This window comes from Epinephelus lanceolatus, chromosome 7, assembly GCF_041903045.1.
Source record: "Epinephelus lanceolatus isolate andai-2023 chromosome 7, ASM4190304v1, whole genome shotgun sequence".
NCBI lineage: Eukaryota > Metazoa > Chordata > Actinopteri > Perciformes > Serranidae > Epinephelus > Epinephelus lanceolatus.
The window spans coordinates 1312366-1322505 of NC_135740.1; positions in this window are offsets into that span (position 1 = coordinate 1312366).

Genomic DNA, 10140 nt, shown 5'->3' on the forward strand with positions numbered 1-10140 from the left:
CAATCTGAATATATATTAGGTCTTACAGCTGTGTTTGAGGGCAGATAGGTACTATCTGAGGGCAGGAGGTCATGAATTTTGCCTCTAATAGTTAGAATTTTGTCATTAAAAAAGCTCATAAAATCATTACTGCTAAGGGCTAAAGGAATACAAGGCTCAATAGAGCTTTGACTCTCAGTCAGCCTGGCTACAGTGCTGAAAAGAAACCTGGGGTTATTCTTGTTTTCTTCTATTAATGCTGAGTAATAGTTTGCTCTGGCATTGCGGAGGCCCCTCTTATAAGTTTTGAGACTGTCTGCCCAGATTAAACGAGAGTTCTTCCAGTTTGGTTAATGGGCAATTCCTTTCAAATTTTCGCGATATTTGTTTTAACTTACAGGTTTGAGAGTTATACCAAGGAGCGAACTTTCTTTGCTTTGTTAACTTCTTTTTAAGAAGAGCTACAGAGTCGAGTGTTGTTCGCAGTGAGCCTACGGCGCTATCGACAAAATTATCAATTCGGGAGAGGTCGGTACGGGAAACCTTTGTTACTGAAGGACTTGGTATTGAATTTAACGACGGAGTAATCATTTCCTTAAATTTGGTGACAGCACTATCTGATAAATATCTAGTATAGTAACTGTCGCTGAGTGGCGTGTAATCGAGTAAAAAGAAATCAAAAGTAATCAGATAATGATCCGATAGCGAGGGATTCTGTGGAAAGACTGTTAGGTTATCAATTTCAATTCCATACGTCAGAACTAGATCGAGGGTATGGTTAAAACAATGAGTGGGTTCATGTACACCCTAACTGAAGCCAATGGAGTCTAACAATGAGATAAACACGGTAGCCAGGGAGTCATTATCAACGTTGACATGAATGTTAAAATCGCCTACAATAATAACTTTATCTGATTTAAGAACTAAACTGGATAAAAACTCTGAGACTTAAATAAAGAACCATTCTGGATGACTAAAGGCCTCCAAAAGTCATGCCAAAAGAAAAAAATGCTTTATAAACAATTTTTGCAATTAAGAACCAAAGAAAGTGAACATAAATACAAATTATATAAAAATAAATTGACCACAATCATAAGACTACAAAAGAAAAAATTCTACTCTGAAAAGATAGAAGCTAGTAAAAACAATATACAAAAAACTTGGAAAGTAATAAATCATATTATTAGAAATAAATCCACAAAAACTGAATTCCCAAATTACTTTTGGAATTTCAGTGGATCAAAAGTTGAGCATTTAAAGACAATTGCGAACAACTTTAATGATCATTTTGTTAGTATTGGACCTACTTTGGCAAACAACTTTTTTGTGGACAATCAAAATAAAGAACTCTTTAATGGGTTAATCAAACGGAAATTCTATGTTTCTTTGTGGGATTGAAGAAAGGGATATCATTGACGTTGTAAATAAGTTTAAGAACAAAACATCAACTGATATAAACCTTATTGATATGTGTACACTTAAAGAGGTCATCCATAGCATTGTAAAACCTCTAACCTATATATGCAATCTTTCTTTCCAAACAGGCATCTTCCCACAAGACATGAAACTAGCCAAAGTAGTACCCATCTTTAAAAACTGTGACAGACACAATATGGACAATTACAGGCCAGTAGCTTTACTGCCACAATTTTCAAAAATTTTAGAAAAGCTCTTTATAAAACAATTAGATAACTTTATTGAAAAATATAATATTTTAAATGAACAACAATATGGATTCAGAAAGAATAGAACAACCACATATGCAGTAATGACGATGGTTGAAGAAATAGCTAATGCCATCGACAATGATCTTCATACAGCAGGTATTTTTATAGACTTAAGTAAAGCTTTTGATACTATCGATCATAACTATTTACTGGAAAAAATGGAACACTATGGATTTAGAGGGACAGTTCACGCATGGCTGAAAAGTTATTTAGAAAATAGACAGCAATATGTTCAAATAAACCAAACAATGTCTGAACTTAAACCGGTCACCTGCGGATTGCCTCAGGGCTCCATCATTGGCCCCAAATTGTTTATTCTTTTTATTAATGACATATGCTGTGTTTCTAATAAGTTAAAATGTATTATATTTGCTGATGACACAAATTTGTACTCCTCTGGGGGAAACTTAGAAGAACTTTTGCACACTGTTGAACAAGAGCTTGGAGTGCTTAAAACCTGGTTTGATGTCAATAAATTATCTCTTAATAAAAATCTCTAACATTGAAATAGGAAGGGTTTGGGAGACCATATTCCTCGGGGTTGTGATTGATCACAAATTAAATTGGAAGAAACACGTTGAGTATGTAAAAGGGAAAATCTCAAAATCAATTGCAATCATGTATAAAACCAAAGACATGCTAAATCACAACAGTTTATATTTAATTTACTGTTCATTGATACTTCCTTATTTGACTTACTGTGTGGAAATATGGGGATCTACGTTTAAAACCACAATTGATAAAATTGTATTACAACAAAAACGAGCCATACGCATCATAAACAAAACTGGTTACTATGATCATACTAATCCATTATTTTTAAATTCCCATGTTTTGAAGTTTAGAGACTTGGTTTATTATAGAACAATGCAAATCATGTTTAAAGTAAATAATAAAACACTACCAGACAGCGTGCATAAGTTCTTCATAGTGTCTCAGAGTAAATATGAGTTGAGAGATGGAAGCAAATTTATGTTACCAAAAGCTAAAAAAGAAGTTAAAGGAAGATGCATTTCTTTTAAGGGGGTTCAGCTGTGGAACAGTGCTGATCTCAAACTAAAGCAATGTACTTCCTTTGTTATGTTCAAGAAATCATTATGTGCATTTATATTTAGGAGTTATGGCTGTAACTGAAAAACAAAAAAGGGAAAAGAGTCATGTATGTGCATGAGTACGTATGTATGTGTGTATATATGTATGTATTTTTTTGTTTGTTTGTTTTTTTTTCTTTTCCCACTTGACATCAAGAATTGTGTAGCTCAAGATGCATAGCAGGTGGGCATTAATAAGCTTCGCTTCTGCCTGCTCCTTTTTCAGTCAATTTTGTATTGTTCTTTTCTTTTGCTGCTTTGAAGTATGTATATGACTGAAATAAACTAAACTAAAAAAAAAAAAAAAAAAAAAAAAAAAAAAAGAATTCAGAAACAAATTCAGAATACGGGCCAGGACCACGGTACACTATAACAAATAAAAGTGGCTGTGAGGTTTTCCAGGTCGGATGTAAAAGACTAAGAACGAGGCTTTCAAATGAATTATAATCTAGTTTAGGTTTAGGGCTGATTAACAGGCTAGAGTTAAAAATGGCTGCAACTCCCCCTCCTCGGCCGCTGCCTCGAGGAATGTGGGTATTATTATGACTGGGAGGAGTGGATTCATTTAGACTAACATATTCATCTTGACACAGCCAGGTTTCAGTGAGACTGAGTAAATCAATATGATTATCTGATATTAATTCATTTACTAACACTGCTTTAGACGATAGAGACCTGATATTTAACAGTCCGCATTTAATTCTCCTGTTTTGTCTTTCTGTCACAGAAGAGGTTTTAATTTTTATGAGGTTGTTATGCACAGCTCCTCTTTGTTTAATTTTAGATTTAAATAATTTAGGTGGTCGGGGGACAGACACCGTTTGTATAAAACTCTGAAAACTGTGGCTTGGTAACTGCACTAGAAACTCAGAGAAGCGTATAGGACTGCGACTCTGAGTCCTGATCTCAACTCTGGGATGTCAGGGATTTAAATTACTAATAAAATTTGCCAGGTTCCTAGAGATGAGAGCAGCTCCATCCAAAGTGGGAATGAATACCGTTTCTCCTAATAAGACCAGGTTTTCCCCAGAAAGTTTGCCAATTATTAACGAAACCCACATTGTTGGCTGGACACCACCTGGACAGCCAGCGATTAAATGATGACATGCGGCTAAACATGTCATCAGTGGTCAGATTTGGGAGGGGTCCAGAGAAAACTACGGAGTCCGACATCGTTTTTGCGTATTCACACACCGAGGCAATATTAATCTTAGTGACCTCCGATTGGCGTAACCGGGTGTCATTGCTGCCAACGTGAATAACAATCTTACTGAATCTACATTTAGCTTTAGCCAGCAGTTTTAAATTTGATTCAATGTCGCCTGCTCTGGCCCCAGGGATACATTTGACTATGGCCGCTGGTGTTGCTAACTTCACGTTCCTCAGAATAGAGCTGCCAATAACCAGAGTTTTATCCTCAGCGGGTGTGTCGCTGAGTGGGGAAAAGCGGTTGGAAACGTGAACAGGCTGGTGGTGAGCCGTGGGCTTCGGCTTGGAGCTATGCCTCTGGCGAACGGTTACCCAACCTCCCGGCTGAACAGGCGTTACCGGAGGACCGCTAGCAGAGGCTAAGGCTATACTATGTGGCTCCGCACCGGCTACAGGGGGCTGGCTAACTACCGCAGCTACTGAATGGTTTTCCATGGTGCGGAGCCGCGCTTCTAATTCACTAAGCCTTGCCTCCAACGCAGCAAATAAGCTACACTTATTACAATTACCACTGTCGCTAAAGGAGGCAGAGGCATAACTGAACATTTGGCACACCGAGCAAGAAAGAGCAGAGGGAGAAGCCATTGCTAACTTTAAAGCTAATAGCTACCAAGGCTAGTAACGTGCAAACAACAGCTAAGAGATTAGCAAGAAAGTCGTAGAAAGGAGGAGAGCTATAAGTGCTTAAACAGAACCAGTGTGGGTTAATACTTGAAGTAGACGTTAAAGCAACTGAAGTGAGAAAGCAGAAAGCAGGCTAGTAGAATTCACCAGAGCAGTACGGTACAGAGATGCTGTCACAGAAACACCAGAAATGACACAACTCGCTTACCGCAATACGTCAGCACGTCAGAGAGAGAGGCTTGTCTAACTAACACACTTGAACCAGTCATTCATGCTTTTATTCCATCGTAGCCAGATAATTGAAACTCCCTTTTCTCTGTCGCTGCTAAAACATTTGGCATCAGGGCCCCCAGACACAAAAACTACCTTCCAGAGGGGATTGGATGACTAAGTCTATCTCAGATATATTCCTCTGTCATTATTTCCCCTCAATAATAATAATAATAATAACATGATAGTTCAGCTTGTACTAGATATTTAGTATTATATCTAGTTATACTCAGTAGATTTACTTTTTTACAACCCTATTTGACAACTCTAGTGCTCTAGTCTCTAGAGCACTAGCTAAAATATCTGAAATTAAACAACATCCTTACTTTTTCTTAAAGGCTCTCTAAGTCTTCCTAAGCTTGAAGAGTTTTTTTTCACATACTGCAAACATCTCCTCACGATCCGCTAGCTACATGTCCTCTGAATATGCTGTGAAAAAGTCCGGTCTCTGTAGGCAGCCCAGGCTCCACAAATGGCAACAAAAACACTTCACTTCTGTTTACGTTCAACAATGTTATCAAACACAATGGAGCTTGCTTGCCTTTTAGCCTCATTGTAGCCTGTAGCTCTCTTCACGTGTGCGTGCTTGTGCGAGACCGTGAGACATGGCCATCGCGTTCATGTGTGTGTGCTTGCTTTCGCTGGTCTCGCGCTGGCTGGTTGGTGCAGCCTGGACCAAAATGTTTGTGTTGCCATTTGTGGAGCCTGGGCTGCCTCCAGAGACCGGACATTTTCTTTTTAAGGAGTTGTTAATACTGAATTCAGAGTACACTGTGGACTTTAAGGGGGTGGTAAACACATTTGTGTAATCAGATTTTAAATATCTAATTTGTAAATGGGTGAAAATTACTTTTATCCATATTTTACCCATATCTGAGAGCACCCCCAGTTGTTGACTGCACTCACGTGATAGTTGAGGTCAAGAGCTCTGTATAACAGTTGGTCCCATGTCTGTACCCCCTTTTGTTGCTGAATTATGAGCCTTCAAACATGCACTGAGGTCAAGGTTCAAAGGTCAGTATTTCAAAGCAGGAGCCATGTAGAATCTTCATACTGACATATGTTACTCTCCAGGTTGAGACCTTTCCAATGATGTATTTGGTTTAGCTCTACAACAGAGCTGTTTTTGGACACAAGCCATGCTAGGTCTAGTTTCAGACAGCACTTTGAAGGCCCATTGTATAAAATGACATTTTTTTTGTTTGTTTGCTTGTTTTCTTTTCTTTTTTACTGTAAATAGTTACTAAAATGAGTCATCCTCAGAGAATACAATACTACTAAAAAGTAAACCAATAATAACAATAATGAAATGAGCACAAATAATATCAAAATTATATTGATATTTTGAAATCTATTTACAGAGTGGAATAGTAGCCTGATAGATAACTTAGATACTACTTATTATTGTTTAGACACTATTTATTATTGCTTAGATACTCTTTATTATTGTATTTACTTTTAGCATACTCTACTTTTATCTACTGTATATGTTTTAATTTATTTAATAACTAATTTATTATTATTATTTATTTACTTATTTAATATTTTATGTCATTTATCATAGTTTAGTTTTTAACTCCAGTGTTTCCTCAGTGGGAGTCATCTACACCGGGGGGGGTGGCCGCTGGTTCTGGCTGCTGTGGCACTGGCTTGGGGTTCACTCTCCCCTGGTGGAGTGGAGCGTTCAGACCATCGCCTTTTGGCGGTAACGCTGGGCTCTTCCCCTGCCTGGGCCGGGATGCAGGTTCCTGCTGGCAGCAGGGTTGCGGGGGGCGGCGGCCGCCTCCCGATGCGGCCACCTCCATATGATGGTTTACTCTCTGGTTCTTCCGTGGTCAGCCTTATTTTTTTCTTCATTATTTATTTATTCATTTATTTATTTGATCTTTTATTTTTCATCTATTTTTTTATCACATTCTGGATGGGGTTGAGGGAGGTGAAGGGGTCTGTGGGGGATCTGTTGGGGATGGGGAGGTTCTGCTTTTAACATCCAAAGCACTTTGTGCTACATTTCATTGTATGAAAAGTGCTCTATAAATAAAGATTGGTTGATTGATTGATTGATAATAGTCCGGAAATCCCATCTTCATCCTGTTTATATTGCCATGGTACAAGATTTGATGCACACACACACACACACACACACACACACACACACACACACGATTAATGTCCACAATTATCAGATTTGAAGAAAAAACAAATAGTAATGCAAATAATTATACCAGAATGCACAGTACCAGTACAAACAACTCACAGTAAATTATATCAATATGTACAGTATCAGTACAAACACAGTAGATATGTAAGGGATAATGTCTAGTGAGCTGGTGACTGTTGAAAAATAACTCCTGACAGGGGAATGGAACCCCGACGAACTATACATTATCCCGCTTAGAACATGGCTTACTACTAAAAGATTCAAATGTTACAACTGGCATCAATATTAAACTGCTGGCAGAGTGTATTGACAGAGGAGAGGCGTTCACCAGACAAACGGGAGCGAAGGAGAGGATTTTACTCCACTTCTCCCGGTCGAAGAGGCTGGGTGCCCAGTAGCTGCGGTGGTGGCGATGGCGGCGGCAGTGGAGGCGGGGGGATGGGGGTAATCACTGTCCGAGGGCTGCCGTAGAATGGCAACGAGGATGTCAGCCAACCAACACTCGCTACCCGGTCCCTGGTTATGGCGATTTGTGATGCTGGCCAGCTAGGAATGAACTAGCAGCCAGTACAGTACAGTCCTCTCTTGGCTAGCTAACATTTAGCCGTGTTACTTACTGATCCATTAGAAAGAAAGCTAGCTGGACATCGGTTTTGAAGCCTCTTTGGTCACGGAGCTCCCTCCATCTCTTGAATGCCTGACTGAGGTTTATTCTTGTTTTTCCTCTTCTTTTATCACTCTCCCTTTTGTGCATCCTCGCCTCCTCAGACAGATTAGCTCGTTTTCTTTTGGGAGGCCGTTTTTCACTTATCTCCAAACTTTGTCCGTCTGCCATTGTGCTCCTGACTCAACTATCTCATGCCCTGGCCAGTTCCTCATAAGGACCAGCTCCAGTCCCTGATTGGCTGACCGACCAGTTTGGCAATACAGGACGTGTTTCCCGCCATAAAGCAGATTTTTTCTGCGAAAATTTGTCCCCGGTGGCAGAAGCTTATTGCAAAGATTGCAAAGCCATTAAGTAACCTATGTAAACGCTGATAGTCTGATTTTACTGTGTATACTACCCGTGCAACCCACATTATTTTCATAATGATATATATAGGCAAAAATGCTGTCTGTTGCTTCTTTAACAGAGATAGTGGTGTTTGGATTTGAAATGGAATGAAGCCCACAGACGGCAGACAGTACAAAACAGTAGTCGAATGCGGCACATCCGCACAATGCGCTTAAAGCCCTACGCTATCAAAAGCTGGCTAAATACATTTAGTTTGTTTTATGGCCTTGACATTAACTTATGATATTGTTGAGTTATCAAGGCCATTTTTGTGTTTTTGTGTGTCTACAGAAATGTTAAAGATACCACTGAGGAAAACAAGGTTGAGGTGATGTTGTTGAACCAGGGAAATAGTGTGTACACCACGACAAAAGATCCTAATTGACTTTACATTGGCATTGTTTCCGTGGTACCGGCACGTAATTTCAACCCATTACGTGCTGCAACCACGGAATGTGGTGTTAAGAGGTCGCGGCCATTTCATGTATTTCTGTGAGATCAGGGGGGTATTCCATCAATGTAGCTAAGAATATCCAGAATAAGGTGTAATCTTGAAGTCTGACTAAACGCCAACTCCCAATCAAGCACCAATCTGTTCCATCGAGTGAAATCAGCTGGCTCCAATTGACGCTAATTCAAGCCTCACCTGTTAAGCCTCAACTCATGCACGCACCCAGGGAAAATAGAAAGCCCACACTAGTTGAGTGCCGAAAATGTTGCAAAATGTCAAAAAGCAAAGGAAAGGAGCGAGCGGAGGCTTTTTCTGCAGCAGAGCAAACGCTCCTTATGGAAGTGTATGAGGACTATAAGGACATAATTACAAAAAAAAGGCAATACTGCAGCAATTAATAAAGCAAGGGAGGTGGCATGGCAGAATATTGCCGACAGGCTAAATGTGTAAGTGACAAAGAAAATTCAGCATTTCAGCATAATATCATGTTATATAAATCCCGCATCAAAGGGACAAAATATATGTAGATAAAAACACCTATTAAATCTAACAATTCAAGTATGCCTAATGAAATTCACCAAATGTGTAAATTAATTACTGATAGACTATTTATCACATTTATCTACTGATTCCTATGTAAATTTCAGCTGAACTATTTTATGTGAATCATTGCATTTATCACATAATTGATTGTAGATTATGACATTTCCGAAATGATCAGTTTATAGGAAATAATCACATGACATTTATCTATTGATTGTAGAAAATGACATTTAGCAAATCCATCAATTCAGTGGAGATGAGGAAACCTATTAAATGAATGCAGGTGATATCATTTGGGAGTCAATTGTAAGCTCTATCCCTTATTATATCAAAATAAGGAAAATCCCCTTAAATGTATGGAATGTGCTATAGGATGAGGAACAGACAAAACACAATGGTGTGTGTCCCATTTTAATGTGGCTGCTTTGTGTCATGGTTAATTCATAAATATAAAAGATAACCATATGTTATGTGGTCATCTCAAGCCCTATGCATGATGTATGGTGATGCTAGAAATAATCAAAATGAATAGAAAATACACCCTTTTTACCTCTCTGCAAACAGTTGCCTTACTTAAGCACTATTTGGACGGGATTAGTTTTACATGGGCATGTGGGGTAATGTCACTTTACCACAGGATGTCAGTAATATTAATGGCTGATTCGCACGGGATAAGAAATATCAGTAAAACTACCACAAGTGGGAGGGGTAAATCCATTCACGCACCGCTGTGCCCTCCTGCCATCATGAGCGTATGATAGGACTGTCAAAAGCACCATGAAATTGAGTTTGAATATTTTCGAATTAATTTTATAGAGTTCGAATAATAGTAGAATTTATTATTATTATTTATTCATTTTTACAAAAAAAAACACATAAAAAATAAGATGCTTATTGCTGGCGCAATATGAATGTGACACTCGGATGAAAACACCCGTTCTGACCTCACTGAAGTGCCAGGTATGATCAACTTCTGTCTCGCTATCTGAGCAATGTTTGGATACTTCAGTGCATGGTTTTCCACCACAAGA